At 44.3% G+C, this 25,471-nt stretch overlaps 1 protein-coding gene across 2 annotated transcripts in view; it reads left to right on the forward strand.

The window, feature by feature from the left end:
* The first annotated feature begins 489 nt into the window (after positions 1–489).
* Positions 490–25,471, forward strand: part of LOC111872245 (Kv channel-interacting protein 2) — a 324,290-nt gene continuing 299,308 nt past the window's right edge. Inside the window, exon 1 of one of the 2 annotated variants that reach the window (XM_023865942.2) lies at positions 490–763. The gene's annotated coding sequence lies outside the window, so the exon portion shown is untranslated. Of the gene's footprint in view, positions 764–1,274; positions 1,328–25,471 lie in introns of those variants that run through there. The other variant, XM_033754627.1, reaches the window with a different exon arrangement.

Below are 25,471 nucleotides of genomic sequence, written 5' to 3' on the forward strand. Positions count from 1 at the left end.
GGGAATAGGAAACTTGAGAGACCTAAGCATAGACGAGAGGATAATCTTAAAATAGATTTTACAGAAACAGGATGTCACGTGGACTGGATTTATCTGGCTCAGGATAGGGACCAGTGATGTGCCGCTATGAACACGGTAACAAAGGTTTCATCCTTGAACAGATTAGTGTCTTAGCTTCTCGAAAAGAACTCTGCTTCGTGGAGGTGCATCTCGTTATCCCTTCGAACTGAAACGGCCGCAGATTTTTGTGTGTTCTGTGAGATTAGATGGACACACAAACGACAGAATAAAGTGTTCATGTCTGGAATCCTTTAACGTTAGATAATATTAAAACGGTTCCTGTAGCCTATCTAAAATGGTCACCTTTCGAGGAGGTAAATTAACCTAATCTGTGTGTCACTGCGAAGGACAGAACAAACGAAACTACGAGTATTTAGTTCCTGCTGTTGACGTAAGTGGCAACACTGTCAACCACTGCCGCTCAGACTGTCCGCGCTCGAGCGGTGTAGTGATGGTATAATTGGTTGTGTTGTGTGCGTTTGTATGTTTAAACGCCGTGTTTATTAAAATTACTTGTGGTGTTTTAATGGCAGTCACTTAAATAAAGGATGAATTTGTTTTGTGATAATGGGTGAAAAGAATCGAAACGTATTTTCAATACTTTCTGTAGTGGGTAAGAGACAGTGAGACGTGTACAAGAGCATTGAATGGCGGAAGAGAAGAATTTGGCTGTGGAGGGAAGGTATAGATGTGAACATATATGGTGAGTAGTATGCATGTTTATAACACGACGATATGAGGATAATAAGTTGCTTTCTTTGGTGTAACAGAAGTGAATACTGAGAACGTTTTACAGATAAGGGACTTATGTAGGCTTGTACGCCAAATGTCTTTATGTTCTGTGTCGAGAAACCGTTCCGAATGTTAGCTTGGTTGCACGTGTGCGTAAGTGTCATATTGAGTTAAACTGTACAGCTAAAAGTGTTGCGTATTTTGACCTCATGTCGGGAAGATGACGCGTGTGTTACTAAGCTTACTGTTGCGAATATTCGTACCAGGTACCCCATTCAACTTGTTGAGCCTTGACGAACGAAGTAAGTTTAAGGCCGAGGGCACACCAAGGAAACTGGCAACCGCAACGCAACAGCAATTTCCGAGAATTATCAGCCTGACCGTGAAGATTACTGCCTTTAGGATGTGATGTTGTACAGTTTGTCGTCTCTTCGCCCGGTAGTGCTGCATCCATCAACACCGAAGGTGTTGGCAGCAGGTTCCTTCCAAACGCCAACAAACTTTAACCAGACTTCACGGCGTGACACAAAAAAACGTCAGTTCAACCGGCAATTATCTTGACTTGTATTCGGGAAGTGCCTAGTTTGAATCTCTGTCGGACACTGGCAATCCTGACAGGTCTTCTTGTTTTTCTCAGCACCTCCAGACTAATGTTCGAGTGGCAACTCAGGTCATGACGGATTTCTCCCATACCAGTTCACATCCATTTAGTACCCATCCTACGATTCGAAGCTGTATAATGTGACATGCTGAAACGACCCTTAAAACACAAATAAAATACACGGCCTCATCCCAGAAGACACCAGTCGTCGTGTGCATCGCCTTGAGAACTACGAATCTTATAAAGCGGTCCGCCGTCCGAAATCTTCCGCAAGTTTCTATTGTAGAGCGAGCTACATCCGTTTACATGCAGCATCTTGATGACCTGCGTGAAGCCGTTTCCGGCGGTTCCGGAGCAGAGCGCCGCCTCGTGGCGATGGCTTCCCGGCGTCACGCACTGAAGACATGTGGCCCAAGTTCCTTCGTATACAAGGAGAACTTCGGCGCATGGCTTTAGTGGGGAACTTTTCCTCTGTCGAAACTTTCAACACAGACGAATTCTATCCCTCGGAGACTCTCGTCACCAAGTAACTAACTGCAGGCAGCAGGGCCTTTCTTCAGAAACTGATAGTCATCCAGCTGGTCAAAAGTTTTCTAGAATTGTACGAAATCTGAGAGTTAATAACCGTATTCACAAGAGCTCGCCTTAGATTCCGACTTTGAGCGAGATTAATAGAGCCCACAGCCTAACGCCTCATTTATCTAACATCTACTTTAATATTATATTTATGTCTGCTCCTAAATCTCTAATGTCATGTTTTCCTTTCAGGGTTGTCCTGTATGAATTTCCCTTTTCTCCCGTGTTGTGTGTATCTCATTTTCCTTAATTTTATTCCGGTAATAACGTTTTATTCCCACTAAGGGCATAGATGTTTAGTTTGTGTGTGTGTGCATTTTTCTGTGTTTGTGTAGAGGTAGAGGCCTTGCGACGAGCTGATCACCCGCCCAAGGAGTCCTACCGAACGTCTAAGATCTAGAAAAACCGAAGTTCATGGAGGTAGGCCTAGGCCCACTGGGGCTGTAGTGCCAAGGAAAAAAAAAATAAAATAACGTTTTATGGCCGGTCACGGTAGCCGAGCGGTCTAAGGCATGTACTGTCTTCGCTCGCTTGGAAACCGGGATCGTGGGTTCGAATCCCACTCAGGGCATGGATGTTTAGTTTGTGTGTGTGTGCGTTTTTCTGTGTTTGTGTACAGGTAGAGGCTTTGCGACGAGCTGATGACCCGCCCAAGGAGTCCTACCGAATGTTCTAAGATCTAGAAAAACCGAAGTGAACGGAGAAGTTCATGGAGGTAGGCCTAGGCCCACTGGGGCTGTAGTGCCAAAGGGGAAAAAAGTAATTTTTTATGAAGAATATTAATTATGAAATTCCGTCCGTATGTCTCTTCTTTGTTCCCGATCATGGACGCTTGTAAGCAGGCCCATTTGCTTCTCCTGTGTGCTCAGTAATTCTAAAAGCGGTCCAGTTTTGGGGGACTAGTTGGCAGTGGATTAGTAAGGGTACTGGCCGCTGTCGAGACCAGCAAGTTTTAAAGCCCCCTGTGAGTGTTAAGATATTTTTCTTCGGCGCTACTTTCAGATCAGCTGTGAACACTCCTCTATTATCCAGTCCTTACGGGGGCAAATCCGTTGGCCTGTCTCTCCCTTTTACACTTTTATGGTAGTGTTTTGGGAACAGGGAACACTTTGCCTTACGTGAACTGACTCCGAGTTTATATTGCATGAGGCAGACATTCCCTTTCGTGATTATGAATTAGGAAGTTCGGGGTGCGTACAAATGCAGGGGTAGGGTACATGGCCTGGACCAGTGTGATGCGCAGTTGCTTACCGGAAGTTATCAAGCAGTTACGTCACGGCAAGTGTTCAGTTTCTGTATTGCAGGTTGCGATTCTCCTTCGTGCAACACCTAGATAGCAGGATAATATTAAAATACATCTTAAAGAACTAGGATGTTAAACTGTAACGCAACCGTATGCGTTTGTGAATGCGGTAATAGACCTTCGGATTTCGTGAAAAGACGTAGGGAGTGTTTTGAGTAGCTTCTTACGGAGGACTGCTCCCCCTAGTTAGTGGCTGTCCAATTACTTGGCGAGACACAAATTTCCCCTGTGAGGAACGCTGTTCTCGGCTTCCATTAAATTGAAACGGCCCTTGTAAACTGTATGTGGAAAATTAGAAGAATTGCTTTGAAATTCGGAATGGAGATAAATATACATATATATTTTCATTATGCACAAGGCATGTCTCGTGAGGCGGAAGGGAGCGACGCAGTGTAGTCTGCCTACAGGAGAGAAGCACCATATAGACTTGCGTTGTTCCCATTGTGCAAGCTGTCTCTAGCGAGGCAGTGAGCACACAGTGGTGCCAAATTGTAATTAATTGCTTGGCGAACTAATTGAAGTGGCTGCCGCACACAAAAGCAGAAATACATTTTTATTTACAAATAAGATATGAGACTGCTTTCTTCATAGTCACCGCCGTGAAAACCTCAAATCTTACAAGATATGAGACGCCCACCGCATTCAAAACTTACATTGTGTTCGTAATGGCTACGACACTTCGTTGAAGTCTGCGCCCAGCCTCCGTCTTCAGGATTGAAGTGATTGTAACCTCGTTGATTCTCTACAGACGTTTCTACATTACATTTTATTGTCCATCAGTTAGTTCCGTGACAGAATCTGCAGACTTTGCCGACAGTACCGAATATTGCCTCCAACGACCACAATCTAATAGCTGTATTCATTATCTGAAAATCTTGGTTATCAATACCAGAATTTACCACTGATCCTGCATTTGTTTCAGTACAACTTCTGGGACCTTACCTTAAGTTTTCTATATCAGTTTACGGATTTGGTGGGAGCAAGGGGCCACGCGGTAGCGTAGTTGGCTAAGCTAGAAGGTCGCGGGTTCGAGTCCTGATGAGGTTTTTTTTCCCCCTTGGTACTACAGCCCCAGTAGGCCTAGGCCTACCTCCATGAAATTCTCCGTTCACTTCGGTTTTTCTAGATCTTACACATTCGGTAGGACCCCTTGGGCGGGTGATCAGCTCGTCGCAAGGCCTCTACATGGAGACAAACACAGAAAAACGCACACACACACACACAAACTAAACATCCATGCCCTGAGTGGGATTCGAACCCACGATCCCGGTTTCCAAGCGAGCGAAGACAGTACATACTTTAGACCGCTCGGCTACCGTGACCGGCGATGAGGTTATTGGATTTTTTAAATTACGTAATCCTTCCAGCCGCACTATGGCCCTGGGGTCGATTTGAGGTATGGCGCGGCTGGACGATGCGGCGGTATGCACATGCGCAGTGCCTGTACCAGGAATCTTCCTGGAGGATAAAGGGCGGCCGGCCGGCGCGTATGCTGAGAACCTCACCGCGATCTGTGAGCCGATTGTCTAGAAAATGTGGGAGCCTTGATGTCTCACAACCCTGTGGGCCTTCACATCCTGTTACAAGGATAGCTTTACCTTTTTAGTTCCGATCCGTTGCGGCGCCATTGCATTGAGCAACAGAAAGGTGGAAAACTGGAATATAGGCCTGTTCAACAAATCGTAACAATGAAGGAGCATTTCAGTTATCTCATCACTATTTATTGTGAGAAAAATTCGGGTATGAAGCACTGAAATGATATAAATATTGTGGGAATTTTATATGGATTTATATTTTCACGTTCAATGAGAGTAGTTGAAGGTGGCTGGGGATAAAATTTATTTGTTTTAAATTACTGTATTAATAATGTCAGGTGTCCGGGGTTCCGTGACAAATAATTCATGGGTTGCGGATTACACGAAGCTGTTGTATTGGATATCTCATTTACAGTCACAACTACGGTCACTCTGAAATAGAGTCTTCCAGACGATGCGACCTGACTAGCCCGTCGTCTCTGATCTGACCTCTGATCTGGTCTTCTGTGATCTCATCTCTGCTCCGGTCTGACAAGATGTTTATTACTGTTGAACGTTACGGTTTTGTTTTGTTTTTTTTTGTGGGGAACCCTCTCTGACGAGAGGATGGGTCTGTCTTTTTTACATGCTACAGGCCCTTGCCATCGCAGTCTTTCTCGGGTCCGAGTCCCTTGAGACTCGAGACCTTATTTTACTGTCTCAGATTTGAGACTTCCCTTTTCGTCGCCTCCTACGACTCGCAGGGTCACGGTGGAGGTATTCGACCCCGCCTCCACACGGGCATCTCCCCGATTTACGAGTATATTCCGTTTTGTCTATTATCTTCCACAGTCGAACGGACTAGAAGACACCTTCTTGAAGGTATTCGTTCCAGCGGGTACTGCAGTAGCTCTGGCCTTCATTCCCTTGTTAACGTCTGCTAATGTGCGCGTTGTAGTGTTTGCAGTTGCCGCCTACGCAACGAGATATTCTCTGTTCCTTGTTGCATGGGAAACATAGCTACTTAGTCGTTGTGTAGTAATGGACGCCTCTGTATGTGCTGTCTCGGAAACGTGTTTTAACAGCCGTTGTCTAGCATTTGACTCCCGCTCAGATATTCTGGCTTTTAGGCGGCACCCCACAATAGGTTAAGTACTAGAAGCGCAACAAAGTGGTAGCAATTTTAGTTTCTCTTTGGCTGGTATGCGTTTCGAATATCTGAAGGGGTTTATGTATATGTGGATGTTTAAATGTTATTAGGATGAAATTCATGCTTCAAATCGTTACGGTAAAATGCGGTCACTCGTGAATACATTTGGCTTCTTTTATATGGAATTCACGAGAAGAATACGCGAGGAAAGCTACCGCATTGCATGTCGTCTTGGAGTATCCGTGGGCGATTTATGGGACCCTTCAGTGAGCACCGTGCCATAAGAATACACTGGGTAGGAAGCTCGCCGTTTAAGGGCGTTCAGTTCTTGAATATGGGGCGCAAGAGCAGATGTGTGTACGTCGCGGTAAAGCTGCAGAAATGTGTGAATTTAAATTGTTACACCTGGCTCCGCTTCTTACGTCTTTGTTAGTTTGAGGCCTTGGTTCAAGTCAAGTATGAAACAGCCAGTGGTAAGAAAGTCTGTGACATCAGCATGTTGTGATGGTTGCAGCTCCTCCAGGGGATGTAGAGAAGGGAGTCAGAAACGAGTGTGTAAGTACGACTTCAACTTTTAGGCGCCGTTTCCAAGGTGAAAAGGAAAGCCTTACGTAAGACTCACGTCTGTCCGTGACATACTGTCCGCGTGTAAAAGCTGAAGAGTTTCTTTTTAAATTTTACACGGATATGCATGTCTTGTCTTTGTGAGAGACACATTGACCCATTAAACATCCTAACATATAAAACGTAGTTGAAATTCATCGAATGTAACTAGTTTAATAGGGGCAAGTAAAAGTTTTGCCTTTACTTTTGACGTGTGATATTTATTTGAACATCCGGAAGAAAAACTTTCGGCAATGCTTCTAGGGCAGTTCTAGTTTCTACCCATTTAATCCACGACAAACCTTCTTCTTCTTCTTCTTCTTCTTCTTCTGGGTGAGTCGCATGTCGCCGCTACCTACGCAGGACAACACAAATATAGAATAAAGGCAGACATATCTATGCCACAAGTGGGATTCGAACCCACGATCCCAATGTTTGGGCGAGCGACCGCAGTGATCGACCGTAACAAGCCTGGCTTTATGTAATGCCATAAACGAAATTTTTCGTGCACATCGTGGACAGTCGATCAGGATTTTGTGGGCATTTAGGGTTTTGCTGGGATGTCTTTATAATCCCGTCGCTGGTAAGATCGCCGTTGGGATTTTTTTTTTAGGCACTACAGCCCCAGTGGGCCTAGGCCTACCTCCACGAACTCAGTTCACTTCGGTTTTTCTAGATCTTACACATACGGTAGGACTCCTTGGGCGAGTGATCAGCTCGTCGCAAGGCCTCTACCTGCAGAGAAACACAGAAAAACGCACATAAACATCCATGCCCTGAGTGGGATTCGAACCCACGATCCCGGCTTACGAGCGAGCGAAGACAGTGCATGCCCTAGACCGCTCGGCTACCGTGACCGGCCCCCGTTGAGAATGTTGTATAATAAATATGGCGCAGACACTTCCCAGTCCAGTTTCCGTGCTTCCTCCCGTGGGAAACTTCACACTATCAGTAGCGTCGAATGGTAGGATCGCAGATGAACGACGAATCGGAAAGGATTAAGAAGGAAACAATAGAGGCACGATCTCGGAATTTGCTTGGAGGGACTGAAGAAAACCGTGATTGGGGGTGACCGGTGTCCCAGCCAGCGGGCAGGACACCTCCCAACTACGAGTCCAGAATATTACAATTATAGAATCCGGAAGGTCTCGGGTTCATTTCCCAATGAGGTTATTAGATTTTTCACCTGACCTAATCCTTCCAGCCGCACTACGGCCCTGGGGGTCGACTCAGCCTCTAACAGAAATGAGTACCAGGAATTTTCCTGGGGGTAAAGGGCTGCCTGTCGGAGCGTAATGCTTACAAACTCACCGCCATGTGTGAGTCGATTTTCTAGAAAATGTGGGAGCCTCGACGTCTCACAACCGTAGTGGTTTGTGCGTTAGACGAAGCTGTTTGGAGAAATGTTGTGTTCTGAAAGGTACAACGGACAGTATCTGAGGCCCCGGTGAGTACGGACAGTGTACAGTGGTGAGCCACGGAGTGCGACACGTGTAAACAGAACAGCTGCTGCATTATAGGACATCTGTAGTGTTGTGGGTTGATACCGTACAGCTTGGTAAGTGGGGGCGCAGTATTTTGGAGGGAACAACTCCCTTGATACCCAGTAGACAACATGACTTGTGCGAATTAAGGAGTCAGAACTCAGTGGTTGTGCACTCAAGGTGTCATAGTGCGGGGGCATCAGTTCCAATCCCAGCAAACAGACGGGCAAATTACCTAAGCGTCTTAATTATATTTGTAGTAAAGAAGATAAAGCTGTCCCTGTGCTTAACTAATTAAGCACTACGCGATGACTACGTATTGGGAATGGGTGTATAAATCCACGTTTCTTTGAACTTGGCACCAGTTGGAGTGGTGGGCTTCACGCCTCGGCCGCTTTACCCCCTGGAAGAAGTCCTAGGTACCCATTGGATACAAGGCTTGGAGGGCCCCAGTGCAGGTGTGGACTACATGGAGAGGAGAAAATTCTTGACAATACCGGGACTCGAACTCCTACCCATCGGTCGTCTAGCTCGTAACCATTCGCTATACCGACTGAGCTACCACGACTCTGTAATAAATAATAATGAAATTATTTTGGATTAGTTAAATAAATGCATTCTTATACCTTTATCTTAGATATTCGTCGGCGAGAAGTGAAGGCAGTCGGGTGGGTATCTAACGTAAGTGTGTAAAACTCTTTTTTCGTAGGACCGTCGAAACAACAAATTTGTAAGAANTGTAGACGTTCAGTTTCCCGGCCACTGTAATCGACTGATGACACTGTAATATCGACTTAAACACTACTGTTTCTGTTTTTCCATCTTCTGGCCCTGTCGTAACTAATTGAGATTAGAATTGCATGCGGTTTACATGGAGGCGGCGTAACGAAACACCGGCAAACCTGACGAAAATGCAGAATCTTTATGTGTCCAGACCGGCTTTGGCAACGTCCATCCATGCTGACTGTCAGGCAAGTGAAATGTTACATTCTGACGTATTCTGGAGGTCGTGCTGCATAACCCGGTCTTGCGCTTTGCTTCAGAAAAGGGCTGCAACTTTCACTTACGAAAGTCTTGAAAGTTTGGGCTTAATAAGTTTCTTCTACTTGACATATATAAATACTTTGCAGCAGAGAATCTTTAAACATTTAATGTCAGGCTCATCTTCTCATGGCGAATTCAGTCTTCATGAACGAGAACATGACGATCGAGCTGTAAGGAATAGTTTAATGAAGACCGCTGTCCAAACCGAATCAGAAAATGTCACTACTATACTTTATGTTTATCAACAGGACGGTCCTCTGGAACGTGACGTCATGTACTTTGGTAGATAGAGACCAGCTTATGGAGCACCCTTCCCTTAAAGAGTTTCGTTATTGCCATTATGCAGTTTCATGTTCTTATAGCAAGGAATTCTCGAACGAGAACACGTTGCGTGGACTAAGTTACGCAGCAGGTCACGTATTTGCGGATATATAATCCGTATTATACTATAAAAAGGAGCCGGTTTCTTATTGTTATTTGTGCGAGTTATTCTTGGGAGATGACGTTAATTATGTGCCTTATTATTCGATAACACGTAGGACTGAAAATGAGTATGGGAGAAAGCAGGGGAAGTTAATAGCACGAAAGCTTATGTAACATTGCCGAAACTTCCCGTTTAATTCGTAGATGGTCCTACGCCAGTCACAGCGAAATTCGGAGTGTTCAGTGTTAACCGGCTCGCAGGTATAGCTATTACTCTGCTTCCATCCATCGAAGCCTAAAATCGCTCAAATAATATTTAAAATCTTAGTTCGTACCTCACAAAAAAAAACACATTACTTCCCCGTTACAAAGACAAACCGGTTAACGCTGTTTATTGCATGGATCGTCTACGTAAAACACATAAACGCACAGTTTGAGGAAAATATAGAGTTTTTAGTGTTAAGCGGATGGTTCATATATTTTACCACTGTGCTTAAAAAGGTCGCTTAATATTCACGGTAAAGCTTCTCTCATTTGTATGTAAACAACGACGTGTTGTTTTAAATTTCATTCGAAATTCCAGTTCTCCGTTTTATATTCCATGCAAAACCCCCTCAAGAGAGTAAGCCCCTCTCCTGCGTCACACAGAGCTGTGTTCCTCCCCCAGGCGCGCGCTGCTCCAGCAATTAGCACACAGCAACGACTTTAAATGAAGGATGTTCTGAAGCCTGCTGCCGTATACTGGCTGCCCAACCCGAGACGTCTAATCGCTGCTTAGGACGAGAGTGGATCAGTAAGCAGACGCATTTAAGGAGGAACATGGTACAGGGTTCAGAGCGGCCTTCCGCTTTGCATTCGGAAGGCACCAGGTTTGAACCTTAGTTTGCGTACCGGCTGCCTTGGCTCAAGGTTTTGTTGCATTCGCTGAGTCTGTGCACACAAAATAGCCGCAGAGCACTCACGTCTTTGTATTCTTGCGCACGACGCCATGTTGTCAGGAAGGTGGTGGCTTCCGTTCAGAACACGGAAGTGGTATGTTCATACAGTACGGCGTGTCACTCACAGTATCTTCTTCATTCATTCATCAAGGGCTCTACAGCCCTTTGTTGGGCCCTGGCCGCTCTTTTCAGTTTCGTAATCCTATACACAGTCGGTAGGACTCCTTAGACGGGGGATCAGCCCGTCGCAAGTCTTGTGCTTACGCGCGGGGTAGCACGAACACAGAATAAACGTACACAGATATCCACGCCTGGAGTGGGATTCAAAACCATGACCCCAGTGTTCCAGCGGGCGAAGACAGTTCATGCCTTAGACTGCCCGGCTACTGAGATCGGCCACGGCATTAATATGGCTTCAAGCATTTCAGTGATGCTAATATTTATTCCACCATCTGCTCCATATTCTTTTTTAATCATCATATAAACGATGCTGTTTTTTCTTGATACGGCGTCGTTCAATGGTCCGATAAAAGAAATGGAGCACACGGCTCTTGATCCTCGCACCCGGGATCCAGTATCCATCACTTGCACAGACAGACGAAACATGAAACTCGCCACAGTGAACTGTCTGCAAATGTCAGTCGTGGATCACGTGACTCCGTGTTGTTGCCCGCCTGTGCTTCTGTTCGGCTGACTGAATGCTTCCCTACCCCGGAGTGTAAATCAGGGGCCTGTTATGTCTACTCAGAGCTCCACTATCATTGGTAATTAAAATCATACCCCGTGCTTATGTTAAGAAAAGGAAAACAATGAACATTGCCTCGGTATATGATAACATTGTTGGAGCACCCTTTCTTCTCCCGCTGTTGAGGTCAACCCGAATTTGCAGCTCATAATAACGTATTTCTGCGGTGGTTAGGAACGGAGGCAGGGGTTGAGTGTGGGTTTACAAGCCGTGTTTGCCTTTACTTCCGCAATTAACGAGGACGAAGATAACATTTGAATTATACTGATGCTGGTGTTACAGACCGGGATGATTTATTGTGTATATTATATGCGATTCCCTTTCTGCATTATTCCACTTGGAAATCTCACGTTAACGTGTACCGTCGCCCGGGCGCTGGAATGTTCCATCTCCACTTGGGGGCGAAACTGAGCTAATGCACTTTTCCGATTCTCCGCGCTGTGTTACACTATCCACAGGCTTACCTCGCTTTCATGTGTGACATTTCGGAGCGTGTTTTATTCTGAGTAACATTTAAACCGCATGCAGCGGGTTCCCTAACTTCAAACTCAGTTTCTCGAATATTTGTGCTAATGGACATACTCTACTCCAGCACTCAGAACACGATGTGCAATTCGGGATGTTATTGAAGAGAACAATCATCTCGGATATGACGTCGTGTGGTCTGGTAGAAGTTTATCGACGTTTCGGAGTAATGTACTACCTCTACCATCAGGACCGAATAGTAAGCTAAGCAAGAGGCCAGCAAGAAGCGATCAGAGCTTGCTATTTCATTGCCTGACTTACTCTTAGGTCTTGAGGATGGAGATAATACGTTCCTCCGAAACGTCGCTATACAGCGTCATATCGAAGACGTTTTAAATCCAACAGGACATAGTAATGTCATGACCAAGGCCCGGATTTTGATGACCTGAAAATATTTAAAAAATGACCTATAAAATGACTGAAAAAATCCAGAAAAATGACCAAAAATATGACCCAAAAATGTAAAATGCAGAGCCCGGATTTTGATAACCTGAAAATATTAAAAAAAAATGACCTATAAAATGAACGAAAAATCCAGAAAAAAAAATGACCTAAAGGCGAAAAGAAAGAACACTTCGCTTCCATGTTGTTCACATTTAAAAAAACATATGAAGAAAAATTCCCCAAAATGGCCAAAAATGGCAAGAAGATCCAAAAATTTACCAAAAAATTACCCCCCAAATGAAAAAACGACTTTAAACCCAAAAACGTCAAAAAATGACAAAAAAATTACCTACAAAATTTACATTTCTGTAACCAGCAGCTCATATCCGAGATTTATATATTTAAGAGCATCGCATAGGATACAAGGAAAAAAGATGACATGTCATCAAAATCCGGGCCCTGGTCATGACACATGTCACACTGTGTATTTTTTCTCTCCTCTTGCTCTCACTTTGGAGCATAAGGTTGATTTCTGAGTTTCATGATCATTTTACAGATCGTAGGACTCCTTGGACGGGTGATCAGCTCGTCGCAAGGCCTCTACCTAAACACAGGACAGCACAAACACACAATAAACGCATACACACACCAAACATCTATGCCTTGTGTGGGATTGGAACCCACGATCCCGTATTCCAAGCGAGCGAAGACAGTGCATGCCTTAGACAGCTCGGCCACCGTGACCGGCCACACTGTGTATGCAGGTGGTGAAGAGGAAATCTGGATGATGGAATGGGATGAATGCACAAGATAGAGATCGTGGCCTGTTCTGAAGTAACTACTTGCCTTTTGACTGAGGGAACCCACAATAAAGATAGCCGGTTGCCTTTATGCTAATATTCGAACCGAAGACCTCTTTAACACAAAGCGCGAGTGATGTGTACTACACCCGAGTCTGCTCCTACCCAATAACCGACGTTCTCTGGTCTTTCCTCTGGCGCCATCCTTTCGAGAAGCTAACAGTCGCGAGGCTGATGAAGAACCGTGCAGCATGCCGTGCTCACTGCAGCCAGCCACTGGATGCTAGCGTAGCAGAATCGAATCCTAACCGTCAATAAGAGCAGTCTTAATATTATTGTCCTTACAACGACACCTAAGTCACAAAATCGGTCTATTGTGATTGGTTTTGGAACGCGAATTGCATGGCCGTGTTCATCTTTTCATGCGTACTATGCGGCCTCCCCAATAGCAATTGGTGAAGAGTAAAATTATGTTATTCTGTCCAACCTATTTTGTTTCTATTAGGTCCAGATATTCTCCTCAGCATTCTATTATCGGACACGTTGTGTAGTACATCACGTGACGAACCTTATTGCAGTACGTCACAAAAGAGAACTACGCAAATAACAGGTCTACATTACGATATTTTAGTTGAAATGGCACCCTGGTAATTCTCACAGTAAACAGCGATTATTCCCCTAAACAGCATTAACCAGTTGGTCTTTGTAGCGGTGACGTCATGTGTTTCCTGTGAGTTACGGACTGAATTTATATATACTGCATTCTGCCCACACAGTGTATTTATGTGTTCCGTATGGTTCTCACAGTAAACAGCGATTATTCCCCTAAACAGCATTAACCAGTTGGTCTTTGTAGCGGTGACGTCATGTGTTTCCTGTGAGTTACGGACTGAATTTATATATGCTGCATTCTGCCCACACAGCGTGTTTGTGTGTTCCGTATGGTTCTCACAGTAAACAGCGATTATTTCCCTAAACAGCATTAACCGGTTGGGCTTTGTAGCGGAGACGTAATGTGTTTTTCCTGTGAGGTACGAACTCAATTCTACATTTTATTCAGAATAACTTCGGGCTAAGAACGGTCAGCTAGTCATTTTTGCAGTCGGTTGACGGCACGTGGCATTCCAGGCAAACAAATGGATACATTTTTTGCTTGCAGGTAGCTTATGGCGGCTTTGTCCCCGGACCAATTGTGAACTTGCGTAGTCCATATTACGGACAAGCATTGTGCAGAAACTCGGTACCTTATATATGTATTGTCTCTGTTGGTAGCAAGAAACCCATGTTTCCAGAATGTAAATGGGATTAATAAATCGTTAAGTCGCAGCAATGAGGGCCACTGGAATCTCTACATAAATCGTCGCCATGTGAGTGCAGGTGATATAAATCAACCATTCGTGCTCTTGTTTTCATGAATTATCTGTGCTGCGACATTATGTGAGCTGTGTATGAACAAATCTACAGGCTGCCTAATAAGTCTGGAACCAAAATCGGGAATATAATTTTTACTGTGATCTTAAATCAGATGTTTTCCTTACGGACACCATTTGTCTCGGAACGCGGTTGCAGGAGACATGCGTTATGTTGGCTCAAGCGGTAACGCTCCTGACGTGTATTTGGAAGGTCCTGATTTCGAATCACTACCGGAAATTCGACTGTTTTCTTCTTAGTATTCCACAGTCCCTCCAGGTGAAAGCAGAGATACTCAAATTAGGTCATGACTGTTGCTTTCCACGTTCTCTGAAATTAATTATTTTCTTACATACCGTTCGATGCTGTATACTCTAAGATACAGCGTCTTTAAATAGACAACAAAATACATGTATAAATCAGGTGCATTAGGCAGAGTGAATTGTTGATCACCACTCATAAGTTCCGAGGGAGATTTTTGTTGATTTATTATTTTTTCCCCTTTGGCGCTACAGCCCCAATTTGGGCCTTCATTTACCTCCAAGAAACTTTCCGTTTCACTTGGGTTTACTAGATCTTAGACATTCCGTAGGACCCCTTGGGCGGCTGATCAGCTCGTCTCTGCACGCAAACACAGAAAAACGCACATACACAAACACCGACCATCCGTGCCCTGAGTGCGATTCGAACCCACGATCCCGGCTTCCGAGCGAGCGAAGGCAGTGCATGCCTTAGACCGCTCGGCTACAGTGACCGGCGATTTATTGCTTACATATTCGAATTTCATTTTTTTATTCATGTATTTTGTTTCGTTGTTTTAGTTACACTTCGCCTACGATGCTGACTGCCTGTAGGCTAAGGTATCTTCAGAGAGGTACACAGTTTGACATCACAGGGTATCTTCATGATAGTTGACAGTTTTTCTCAGCCTCTCTTTAATTGGGATATGTTAAAACCGCCTCCTTAAAATCCCTTAGTCATTACAGTTCATTTTAACCTCACACTATAGTTACTTTGTAACAACTGCATTTGGCACAGAGCAGTTGAATAACATAAAATAAATAAACATTTTGTAATATTACATTTCAGCATCCTCCTGCACTGAGATACAACTATGCGAGGGGCACATCCAATGGAACATGAAAACAGAAAATCATCCTACAATATCAGAATTAGGGGGCACGCTCTAGCGTAGTTGGTCGAGGGGCTATGCTATTAAATAATCGCTGTTTACTGTAGTTGGTTGAGGGGCTATGCTACAAGCCGAAAGGTCGCGGGTTGAAGCCCCGATAAGGTCATTGGATTTCTTTCAGTTGATCTAATCCTTCCAGCCGCACTATGGCCCTGGGGTTGACTCAGCCTCTAACAGAAATGAGTACCAGGAATTAATTAAATAAGTTTCCTGGGGGAGTAAAGCTCGGCTGGCGCGTAAGGCTGACAACTTTACCGCCATCTTTGAGCCGATTGTCTAGATAATGTGGGACCCTCAACGTCTCACAACCCTGTGGGCCTTCACGGACGGCCTGGTATAGGGATAGCTTTACTTACTTTTCTTTTACAATATCAGAATTAAAAAAAATAATGACAACGACTGCCGTAATGAATACTAACTGACCAAGTGCATACTGCAGTAGACTCCTCCATAAGATGTGCTGCCTGAAGATTGTCCTATGCGGCTGAAACATGTAGCATATACACCGAACGTACATATATTTGAATAATTTTAATGATATTTTGAACATTTAACGAACATTTAGTGAATTAATGTTATAAAATTAATATTGTTGCATTACAGACGGAAAACAGCCTATAAGTTAAATATTTTGTATACATGTAAGATTTGAGGCTTTCACGGTGGTGACTATGAAGAAAGCAGTCTTCTGGGATTTGGCACCGTGTATATGTGGTGTTAACCGACGTTTCGGAGGAACGTATCGCCTCCATCTTCAGGGTAGAAGAAAAAATATATAAGAAATCTGCAATCAAAGAGACTGTGAGAACCGGTAAAAGCAGACTAGTCTGCTTTAACACCACATATTCACGGTGCCAAATCCCAGAAAAGTGCTTTCTTCATTTTGTATACATGCTGAAGAATCATAAACAATGTTGTGTACTTTCTTACTTTCAAAATGACTTACTTACTCTTCAGGTCTGCGGTCCGCTGAGAACCTAGTTGGGCTTTACGATAGAAGAACTTCCCTCTCGATTTTCTGCCTCTTATCACATTTGTCTGTGTTACTTACGTTCTTTTATTACGTCGTAAGTGGTTTAGGACTTCATTGGAGCGTCATCTTCTGTTACTTGCAAGGTGGAGTCACCCAACTCGCGAGACGCCGTGCGTCGCCGTAGGTAGGGACCATACCACTGCATCGTTGCGAGGTGGCCACATGCTGTCTATGTGTTATCTCGCCGTTACGTCCCGTCTTTTGTTTTACATAACTGGTCGAGCTAATGTGGTCTGGCCTTAATGTGGCCCACGGGGCCCATAAAGCTGTATCACATGACTACCTGCTCTAGTCTGTATAACGATCCTGTTAATAAGTAGGATGGACGCGTCAAATGATTCTGAATACTGAATTGGAATGAAAACGGACGTAGTCTGATTTATTGTAATATCCAGGCGTTTACTTAGAGCGATTGAGAAAGTTCGCGAAAAATGTGAGTCAGAACATTGGGTGTCCGTCCGAAATCTGAACTTGGCACTTTCCGAATATAAGTTAAGAGCTTTACGGCTTAAGTCAAATTGCTCGACCTTTACGTATCATGTTATGTATTGGGCGTTGTTAAAATACAGCTTACTATTTCGTTGACCATTCAGAATAAAGTGGTAACTATATGCACCATTTTCTGTACCATTAAGACACTCTTAATTCTGCCTGTACAGTGCATTTATGTGTTCCGTATGATTCTCATAATGAACAGCGATTATTTTCCTAAACAGCATCAAACAGATGGTCTTCGTAGTGGAGGCGTAATGTGTTTTCTGTGAGGTCCGCTGTTGCCAGTGAGTTTACATTCGAATCGTCTCTGTTCACTCTTCGCTACAGTCAAGAAGCTGAGCAAGTGGAACAGAGATTAAGGGTAGCTTAATTCTGTTAGTGACTTCATTTGAAGAAATTGTAACGGTTGTTACCGGCACTCGATCCCATGGGTCTCGTTTAAAAAATCTGGGTTTACTACATGACGGTCAGTTTGAAATTAGAGTAGATGTTAAATTTGTTGGATGGACCGATAACCTAAAAGTTACGCACTGTTACCATGCTCGTAATTATTGTTATGTGGGATTCATGTTTGATTTATCTGTATACATGTTTTCGCGTTCCCTGCCCTAGTGGTTCGTTGCTTATCGCGTTCAAACCGGAAGCCAGGGAAGGATTGCGGTCTGCTTGATTTTGCTGATTGCGTTCTTGGCTTACTTGTGTGTCCTGAGGATGGAGGCAGTGATTTTCTTCGAAACATCGGTAAAGTTCTACTAGTCGACACGACATCACATCCCATAAGTAGTACTCTTCCTGATAATTGCCATCCTCTGGGATATAGCGCCCTGTAGTTCGTATATGAGCCGACGTTTCGGTAGAACCTTCACCTCCATCTTCAGGGTCGAAAATAAGCCGAACAAGAAACCAGCAAGAGCAGGTGGCTAGGCAGAATGAGATGTCAATCGGTATATACACTAATTATACTGTATACTGTATAGTAGTTATATAGGGACTAGAGGGTAAGAGGAAAGGGGTGTTGTCCAACCCCATTGGCTCACTAGCATTTCAGGTTGCAGAAAATGAGGGAAAATTCGTTGAATTGCTGAGCAACTCTTAGCGTCTGAAGATGAAATCTGCTTCACCGAGGCAGTTAGTGGTGACGGTAAAAGAAAGTAAAGCTAGCCCTGTACCAGGCCGTGAAGGCCTATAGGGTTGTGAGACGTTGAGGGTCCCACATTATCTAGACAATCGGCTCAAAGGTGGCGGCAAGGTTGTCAGCCCTACGCGCCGGCCGCGCTTTACTCCCCAAGAATATTTTTTTAATTAATTTCTTGTACTCATTTCTGTTAGAGGCTGAGTCGACCGCAGGGCCATAGTGAGGCCGGAAGGATGAGGTCACAATTGAAAAATCCAATGACATCATCGGGACTTGGACCCGCGACCTTCCGGCTTGTAGCATAGTGCCTCAACCAACTGAAAAATAAATACACTGCGTGGGCAGAAGGGAGACATCAAAAGCAGGTGGTATATATAATTACCACTGCCACTAAAACACGCTGGTTTCAAAAACCTGATAACGTTTTCTGCTGAGACAACGGACAGGAAGGAGCTGTGGCTCCTGTCGTACCAATTCATATCCCACAATGGAACGAAAATCAGCAGTGAGAAGTGACCCTGTCCAATCCAATGACCTCTTCGGGACTTGAATCCGCGACCTTCCGGCTTGTAGCATAGCCCCTGAACCAACTACGCTACTGCGTGCCCCCGTTAATGGTAACGGTAGTAGCAAAAATACGTCCGAAACCTGCAGAGGAGTGTAATGAGTAAGGAATATTCTCTGTGTAGGAGATGAGACCTCTTTATTTAGAGCGTCTCTTTCATCAAGTTCGGTCCCCTTCCTCCCGCCCCCTTCTGCTACGCGGAAATGATTCATTTTTCATTTGCAAAGGAAGACAGTAGCAAACACGGCTACTCTGCGTATATCTCAGTGCCCCGGCACTTATAGTTCCCGCAGCACGCCCACGCTTCTGTAGCCCTCCGCGGGCTTTGCGATCCCAACAGCTCAATCACGAATGAGTGATTACTCATTCTGAATCCACAGAATCTCATGTAACTAACTCCGCTTTGTAATGAATAAGTTAGGAAATGTACGCATTGCGTATCAATTCGGGCACCTGACCTTGTCCCTGTTTCATTGCCTCGAAAACCGGAAAAATTCTGTCGGACATGAAATGTGCATGTTTATTCCAAACCCGTTCAACATGTGCTCCGAAACTCAGATCATCATGTAAAGTGTCGTTATTTTTGTCAGATTCTAACCAAAGTTTGTAAGGTCTACAGTGTTTAGTGGAACTCCCCACTATCAGATTTCACGAATATCCACTCAGCGGTTCTTATACGCTAATAGCCACGCCGAAACTGGTAGGCACATTTTTTCCGAAGGATGCAATGAGGCGTTTGAACAAATAAGGTAAACTTAAGTACGCTGTATGAAGGCTGAAGGGAGAGTGCCGGTGTAGCCTCGTGCCCCCATCTCTTTAGGCGTGGAGATAATCTCCCCATACCCATAGGATAGGAGGCTGGATGGGGCCCTAATCCTTCTGGTGATGAAGAGGAAATCCCTTCCAGTGCCAGGGATCAAACCCTGGTCATCTAGCTCGTAGCTAGTGCGGTCAAGGGCAAAGTGCAAGTTGCATAGAAATCAATTCCCAGCAAAGGTATGCGTCCATTTTAATATTATTCTCTCATCTGCTCGTAGGTCTTTCAGGTGCTGCTTCTCACTTTTAACATCGCTACGCATTTCTTGTTTCCCCTTTGGTGCTACATATGTTCTTTGATTCGATCATTCCTATAATGTGCATGCAGAAAACTGCATGATGAGGAGCTTAGTAATTTGTGCTCGTAAGGTGATAAAATCAAAAAGGATTAGATGGGCGGGGCATGTAACACGCACGGAGATGAGAATATATACAAAATTTTAGTTGCAATACGTGAAGGGAGCCGGTCACGGTAGCCGAGCGGTCTAAGGCATGTACTGTCTTCGCTCGCTTGGAAACCGGGATCGTGGGTTCGAATCCCACTCAAGGCATGGATGTTTAGCTTGTGTGTGTGCGTTTTTCTGTGTTTGTGTACAGGTAGAGGCCTTGCGACGAGCTGATCACCCGTCCAAGGAGTCCTACCGAATGTGTAAGATCTAGAAAAACCGAAGTGAATGGAGAATTTCATGGAGGTAGGCCTAGGCCCACTGGGGCTGTAGTGCCAGGGGGGTGGGGGAAATACGTGAAGGGAAGAGAAAACATGGGGTGCCTAGATATAGATGGGAGGGTGGACTGGATTCAACATGATTAGGGTATGGCAGGGCCCAGTGGCGGGCTCTTATGGAACGGCACTGTAGCTCAGAATCTGTAAAACGCGTGAAGTGGCCCTCCTATCCGGCGACAATTGGCTTCTTGAGGACGCTGCTCTGTGGAGTTAGTTATCACAATTTGAACAGTAATAAACTTGTTGTCAGGAGTAGAATGCGAGGAGAGTAGAGAAAGGAAAGTAGGGAGGAATAATGGATGATAGCAGACAGTGAAGTAAGTAGTAAGACCCCTGCAAGTTCTGCCTCTCTATCAGCAGTGCCGCGTGGTTGCGTTGCGCGGTCGACAGGGACTGGAACAGTGCAGTGTGTTGCGTGCGGCCAGTTTGTGTTGTGCTGTGTTGCAGCCCAGCGCCGGGCTCTCCGGACCGCAGGGGCATGTGTCGGGGATTTATTTGTGAGCACTCAAATTCTGTTACTCTTACAAAGTAACAGCTCAGTTACTGCGGCGAAATTTATGCTTTGCAATTCCTGGTTATGTATTGCGACTTAGAGAGGACGAGTAAAGCAAAATCGTGAGTTATTAATAAAGGAAAAATTCAGAGGGGCCAGGGAAAGGAACCCGAATGATTCCTGTGTTGCTTTTTTTCTCATTGTGTCCAGCAAATAAGTCCCTGAAATGTGCTCTTTGGTTTTGTGGAATTGGTTTGAAAATCCGTGAGACAGTGAACATTAGTGTTGTGGGGTGCTCTGTTTGCAACAAGTAACAGCTAAGCCAAGTGCTGTTAGTGTCGTTCTATTTCAGTTAAAGTGAGGGAAGTATGAGGCGTCGGCGTCGGGAGAGTGTTGACAGTTCTGACGCCCCCTGAGTAGGTGTGGCTTAGGTAAGCCGAGAGATTCAATTTAAGACGACACATTAAACCTCTGAAGCATGAAATTACTGCAAATGATATACAAGAATTCATTTCGTACCTCACAGGAAACACATTACGTATTACGTACTGCGTATTTTTAACAGAAAATCAATTCATATTTCTGTTGCACTAGGAAGCGTATGTGCATTTAATTACATCGCTAAGTAAAGTAAGAAAGGAAAGTAAAGGTATCCCTGTAACAGGCTATGGAGGCCCATAGGTTTGTGAGATGATGTTGAGGTTTCCAAATTTTCTAGACAGTCGCTCATAGATGGGGTTAGGTTGACAGCCTTACGCGCCGGCCGCCTTTACCCCCAAGAATATTCCTGCTACTCATTTTTGTTAGTCTGAGTCGACCCCAGGGCCATAGTGCTGCTGGAGGGATTAGGTAAATTGAAACATCCACCTCATCGGGATTCGATCCCGCGACCTTCCGGTTTGTAACACAGTGCCTCAACCAACTACGCTACCGCGAATTAATCATTAAGCGATATTTAATTCAGTAATTGGCCTAGTGTGCTACCGTCCAATTGGAAAAGTCACTGGGTAGGTTGTCATAGCGGCATCTTTCTAGCTCGGAATCGCGAGTGGGAAATCAGCTTTCCTGACTGAGATTCTTCGTGGTCTTCCTCAGACCCCGCAAGAGAATTCTGGAATAGTAGCTCAATTAGGTCACAATTACTTCCTTCCGAACCATTCCAAGTTCATCTGTTACCGTTTCCATTCGACGCTGTGTAGTCCAGGTGCTAGGAGCGTCGATAAATGCGGCACACAAATTTACGTTGCAATGCGTCGACTTTTCCAGATTCATGAATATTTCCCAAATTATTATAATTTTCTTTAGTCAGGTTGTTTATAAGAATTCAATATGCCCTTTGTTGCCTGTGACTTTTCTAAATAATAATAATAATAATAATAATAATAATAGTAATTCAGTTCGTGTTTATTTACGTGCAAACTTAACAACACAGTGTCCAATTACAAAGTTAGCATGAGTACACAGAAATACACAAAAATAATTAAAGAGCAAAATGCAAAATATGAAAATCTATATAACAGCAATAAATTAATAACAATTCCAAGAAAAATTGAAGTTAGCTTTAACAGGCTTGAAAAATAAAATAAGTACATTTCCAATAGTTATGCCATTTGTAGCGAGAAAGGACAATACATGTACATACAAACATTGAAGTTAATATAATAATGAATTCAAAATGCCGTATTCTGAAATGTGACGCCGTGTAGATCTCGTGTGAACCGACGTTTCGGAGGAACGTATCGACTCCATCTTCAGAGTAGAAAATCCCGCGATCGAGGACCTCAAATCTTACAACAATAAATTCTGTTCCTACGTCATAGGTCGCACGCTGTGTTACCGTTTAAGTACACCAGATGGTGGGATGACTGATGAATTGGAAGGGGTTCGGAAGGAAGCGGTTGTGATTTAATCGAGGTAGTATCCCAACATTGGCATGGAGAGACTGAGGAAATGCTTGAAATACCTCTGTTAGAATAGCCCTTGAGCCGGCTGAGATTCGAACCAAGTTCCTACCGATTACGAATCTAGAGCGTCAGCCCCAGACCAGCTTCTTCAGTCTTTAATTATTATTTTCGTTAATCCGAGATTACTTACTTACTCATGGAGCTGAGCCCTTCTGGAGGAGCCGCCAATTCTGCAGCTACTCAAGAATTTCCCAGCATTTTATGGAACCCGAAGGTTCATTACCGTGTTTACAAGAGCTCTCCACTGGTCCCTATCCTGAGTCAGATCTATCCAATCCATACCATCCATACCTATCTAAGATCCATTCTAATATTGTCCACCCACTTATGCCTTGGTCTTCCCAGTGGTCTCTCTCCTTCTGGCTTTCCCACCAATATCCTATACGCATTCCTCGTCTCCCCCATTCGTGCTACATGACTTGCCCACCTCATCCTCCTTGACTTGAGCATACTAATTATACTTGGAGAAGAGTAGAAGTTATGAAGCTCCTCATTATGCAGTTTTCTCCAACCTCCTGTCACTTCATCTCTCTTTGACCCAAATATTCTCCTCAACACCCTGTTCTCAAACACTCTCAGTCTATGTTCCTCCCTTAATGTCAGAGACCAAGTTTCACACCCATACAGAAATCCGAGATTAAAGGCTTAAATTATTAACGGTTTTAGCTTTTAATTCACATGTAGCGGCCGTAACTTCGGAGATTGAACTTGGCCGGTTTTGGCCCCTCGATACATGTAAATATTTAAACTCATCAACTGTGTTACCTCGTAGTCTGCTCTCAGGGGTTGCTTGTGGTTATGTTCAGCGTGTGCTGACGTTTCATTTAGTGCCATAAAGGCATATTACGTCTTTTTGAGCGTTCTCACTATTTGTCCTGCTTATCTCATGATTAATCCGGAACGTTTTACTGCCTTTTGGCGTATGACAGCATATAATCTGCGAGAAAGTTACGAACGTTTCGGACAAACTTGCTGCCTCCTCCTTCAGGGTATCAAATTGGCTGTACTCGTCAAATCCTAGAAGACACTAATCTTGAACAGCAGAAAGGATCTTACCTGTTAGTGCGGGTAGAGGAGAAGATATATTTTCGACATTTACGTTTTGGCTTCTGTGGGCCTTTAAGAAATTAAGCTGTCGCCGTTGTGCGGGTGGCCTAGCATTACAGGCGATAGTCAGCCCTGCCCATACAAACTGCAGAAGGGACGAACCTGAGCAAGCTTAACTGTGCCACTTATCAATTCACTGATTCAGAAGGACGCAGTTACTTAAGTGGCTCTGGAAACGGAGTGCGGACAGCTCAGAGAGGCCTCACCCTCAGATCCCAAGGGCGTTTCTTACGGTTGTTAGTCATTAGCGGCCGTTTGCAGGCCATATCTCGCGAACATGTGTGTACTAGAGCACTGTACCGCCCTAGGTTCCAATTCGTATGCGGCAATTTGCAACACTCTGTAGTCTTACCTGTTGTTCTGTGTGGGCGAGAAGCCTGGTCCCTCGTATTGAGGGTTGGTGTTAAGGGGCAGGAAAATACTGACTTTCATAACTCGTAGTCTTCACCAAATAGAATTTTATCCGGAGAGTCCCATGGAAAAAGAAACAACACCAAGACTTGGAGCGTAATTGCGAAGATAATATTAAAATGAATCTGAGAAAAATAGAATGTGAAGATGTTGACTGGATTCAGCTAGCTTAGGATGAGGTCCAGTGACATGCTCTTGTGAATTTGTTATTTGGCTCTCGTGGCTGTTAAATTGATGTACTTCTTGTGTCTCCATGTTTACCACATGTGCAGTCCATCCCATTGTTGTTACATCAATAAGTCTCTCTAGTCTCACACACACATTTGTGCGCCCCGTGGGCCTAAGAGTCTGGTTTCACCCGACGCCAGACCCAGGCCCGACGGTCACACTCCGTCGTCCTACTGAGTAAGTACTTCTTGAGAAGCTGATAGTCGCTGAAATACTGATGAGAATCTCCGCCTTTATGAAACTCCAAGGTTCATTGTAGTGTTCCCAAGAGTCCGTCATGTTGGATCCTTTACTGGGTCACATGAATCCAGCCCATACCATCACTCCTTATTTCTTGAATATCTGTTTTAATATTATCCTCCATATATGCTTAGGTCTTCCAAGTGTTTTGTTTTCTTATGATAGTCAAACTGCACTCTTTATTAATTTGTTATCTTCCTCATGCGTTCTATGTGTCTCTCCCATCTCACATTCCGTGATATGGTGATACTAAGTAACACCTGGCGCAGATCACAAATTGTGAAGCTCCTCATCACGCAAATTTCTCCACTCTCTATCATGTCCTTCCCCTTAGATCTCAGCAATCCCAATCAGAATTTCCCTTAGGGGAGGTGCCCAATTTTAACATTCGCATAAAGCAGCAACAGGTGAACTCAAAAGTTTATGAATTTTAACCTTTATGTTTTGCAGACAGAACACAGAGCAAGTGTCTGAAGTTATTACTTAATCATATACGAGTATTTTAGTAAGAACTCTCTGACAAAGCCTCTGATATTAGATGAGGGCAGACAGATCCAGCCTTTGTTACGTAATTCTGCCGCGTTCTACTCCCGAGGAGAATGCAATGAGCGGGCGGCAAAAGGCACCAGAAAGCAACTTGCCGGAACAGAGTGGGTTGAGGTATAATGCAATATTCTATCTAGCGCGGCGCTTCCAGAAATCGCTCTGCTGTGCTTCCTCAAAGACTGGGTGCAATGCACAGATAAAGGGAAGCAGACGATTAAGAATTCCCAGAC

The sequence above is a fragment of the Cryptotermes secundus genome, unplaced genomic scaffold, assembly GCF_002891405.2.
Source record: "Cryptotermes secundus unplaced genomic scaffold, Csec_1.0 scaffold860, whole genome shotgun sequence".
NCBI classification, from domain to species: domain Eukaryota; kingdom Metazoa; phylum Arthropoda; class Insecta; order Blattodea; family Kalotermitidae; genus Cryptotermes; species Cryptotermes secundus.